Source organism: Coloeus monedula, assembly GCF_965178545.1.
Source record: "Coloeus monedula genome assembly, chromosome: 5".
NCBI classification, from domain to species: Eukaryota; Metazoa; Chordata; class Aves; order Passeriformes; family Corvidae; genus Coloeus; species Coloeus monedula.
Genome location: NC_138785.1, coordinates 34299939 through 34303425, shown reverse-complemented (window position 1 = coordinate 34303425; position 3487 = coordinate 34299939).

Here is a 3487-nt window from a genome sequence, read left to right as displayed (position 1 = left end):
AAGCAGGACCTGAGCTCCTTGCTTTCTGGAATCCCTCAATGACTTAGGCCTGCATGTACCTTACCAACATGGAGCTTGACCTTGCACTGCTGCAGTTAATGGGAAATTTGCCATTGATTTCAACGGGCCAGGATCAAACTCTCAGTGCGTGCACAGTGTTTACATATTAACCTGTATTTAAAACTTTTGTAAAAAAAACCCCTAAGGCAAATAAAGACCAATTTGGTAGAGTTCCATGCACTCCCTTAAGGGCGGTGCTTGTTCTTCATTTTTACTTTTTTGTGCCAAAAGCAAAAGTAATCCTTCATTTTTCTTTCTTGGGGAATACAGAAGTCTGTGTTTTTGACATACAGGAAGAGCAATTATGATGTATAAAGAATGATTATTTATAAATATATTTTAAAGTATTTAGGTGTTTTAGGCCTATGACCAATCCCCATTCAAATTTTCAAGTACAGTTAACATCCAGGTAGGACCATGAATTCCTGCTTACTCAGTGTTGCCTGTTTACAAAAAAGCAGGTTTTATTTTACATGATTTCAAAGGGTTTTGCGGTTTTTTTTAAGCAGTCAGAACTCGATTATTATTATTTATCTTTTGGAGGTTTTTTTATTAACTGCTGTAGTTAAATACAATCGATTAACAGTGTGAGGTAATGTTTCCAGAAGGACTTACAGTTGTCTTAATTCTGTTCTCGTTGAAATCAATGGTATAATTTCTGTAGCTACCAGAAACTGGAGCAGAGTTAAGCCAACACTGGTTGCTTGTCAAGGTTGCCTCCTAAAAATCTGTGTCCCTGTGTGTAATCAAGGCAGGTGCATTTCAAAAAATGAGCACCCACTAAGGCAATTCTGAGCTATGATGAAGTAAAGGGTCTTGAAAGAAATACGTTTTGGATGCAGTCTAGCAAAGCCTGTGCAGAGCCAGAACACTTCTTTTAGGTAAGTTAGGCTTGTATTTCAGTGCAAAAAAAAAATCACTACTCAGACAAGTCCTCTGATTAAAATGACTTACACACTTCAGGCAGTGTCTTCATAGGATCCATGAAAAAAAAAAAGTTTTACATTTACATCAGCATTACAGATTAAAAAAGGATATATGCCATCCCAACTCAGCTGATCTCTGATCCATCTGATTTAATTTTTATAGTACAAGGTGTGCAAGTGCTGGTCACAAAAAAAATAAAATAAAAAGCCAAGAACAATTGTTTTTTCAAAAAAACACCCCAAACCCAAAAGCAGGCAGGAAAAAGTCATAAATAGGTTGTCATAAAAAAAAAATTACTACAAGATTAAGAAAAGAATCCAAATTCTTTTGTGTTGTAAAAAAAAACAAGAGTGCAGAAATCTGCAAAAATCAAACTGTCAGTGGGATGAATAGTCTGCTTGTTGTCTTTCCTGAAAATGCCGGCACATTTCTAGTCAAAGCATAAATAAAACCGGTAAAAACACACTGTGAAGAAATGGTTTACAGTCTTATTGTCTGTTACTTTCTGGGTAGGGAAAGTCTGTCACTGGGGAAGGAATGGTGTTGATCGGGGTAAGAGGAACCATTTTACTCACCTTCACAATATGAAGCAATAACTTCAGCTGGAAACTCACTTGTCCCGAGCTTCCTCTCTAATCAGGAGACCTCCAGCTGGATGCACCATGGGCTGGAGGTGCCCAAACCCTCTACCCAGAGGAAAGACCCAGGCACCCCTCTTCAGCATCAATACTGAACTCAGCATCCACTCTCAAAGCCTGCACCCTCTGTGGTGTAGACACTCTGATACCTCCACTACTGTTTCAGGAACAAACTGAAGACAAGCTTTTGCATTTGTTATTACTACTTGCTCTTTCTGTCACATAAAACAAAAATGAAAGCAGAGCTAAGTACTCACACACCTAGCAAGAGGCAGTCTCCTCCTGCAGTGACCCGACACCCTAAATATATAAAGTGGACAATGAAAAAGCTGCCATCACTATTTTACCTGGAAAGAGTTATCAACAGATGACACCTCAGCCCCACTCTGCCAGGCTTGCCTATCAATTTACAACCCAAAATCAGGAAAAAAGGGTTCTAGATACTGCAATCTGTAAGATCTGTAAGATCTTTGTCTGATATCAGCAATCCCACTGCAAAGCTTACCCCTTCTCAATTTTATCAAATTGAACAACCAGCCTGTAAGGGGAAATTGTGGACCTCCCACAGCTTTGACACTTAAACAGAGCCTTTGAGACCCACACTGCTCCTTCAGAAGTGATATGTGTCTTTGTGGATACCCCCTGGCATGGCAGCAGATGCTCCTCAAGCTATCTGACCCCAACAGCTGGACATAATGGGGATTCCAGGAGAGGTTTAGTCCAACAGCTGGGTAGTGGAAGGCCATGGCTTCCTTACTTGGGCTCCATAGCTACGGAAACAACAAAAGTAACAAACTTCTAAAAATAAGGTGAAATTAATACATTGCTCGAGCCCGCATTTGAAGAGAAAACACACTTAGGGTTACAAACAAAGCAAATGCTCTGTTTATTAGTGGGGGTCAATCTCAAAGATGTAACATACGTAGTTAATAATGGTATTGCACGTATTTTTAAGTAATCAGCAATGGTAGCAATTAATAATTCATACATGAAGTGTAAAGAAGCAAATAACTGCTTGGTCCTTTCTAATTGGAAGCCACAGAAGAAACACTGCAATGATACTCCAGCTAAATCCAAAAAGCAACCCACTTGCAAAAGAGACTTGGAAACTTCCCCCTTCAGGTTTCCAGGAGTGCTGATTTTTAAAGAGTATTTTTCACATACTCTTAGAAAAATATTCATATATATAGGGATACAATTTGGCAAGCAGATTACGTGTTCTCAATAGCGACACGCCCAGGGGACAGCAATTCTAAAACAGGTGCTTGCTTTCTTGTTTGTTTGTTTGGTTTTTTGTTTTGAAGAAATTTTTTTTAGTGTTATGTTTTATGTTTGAATAGCTTGTTTAGATCTGACATCAGGGAATTATCTGCTTCTCGTTACTCCTTTTGACAATAGAGTTGCGCTTTTATTGTTTTGGTCTTGACATTCCTACCAGTGATATTTTAAAGACTATGTAGAAACTTTTAAGATTTTCTCCAGCAGTCCTTGAAAATCCCAGATGTATTCCACCTTTCAGTTTATTTAAGGTATTGTAAGAAATCCTCATACTTTAATCTCAGTTGTGTGAGGCACTTTGTGGCTGGACACAAACACTGGTTGCAAGACTGGGCCTCTTAGGGTAAGGTTAAACTTCATGTTTCTCAGTTTTTTTACTTTTGACCTCTCTTTTGTAGAGGTTTCAGCTTAAATCTTCCATCTATTGTGAGAAACAAGCAGTGCTGTGAAGATCTTGTTACAGAGCTCTGCTGAAATCAGGCTCCGAGAGCTCTCCTTCAAGAAAAGTAAAGGAGAGTTCCCAAATTTTCTGGTTCACAACCCCAGGTCCCTTTGCAGTTTCAGACTTCTCTAATTTGAGCGAA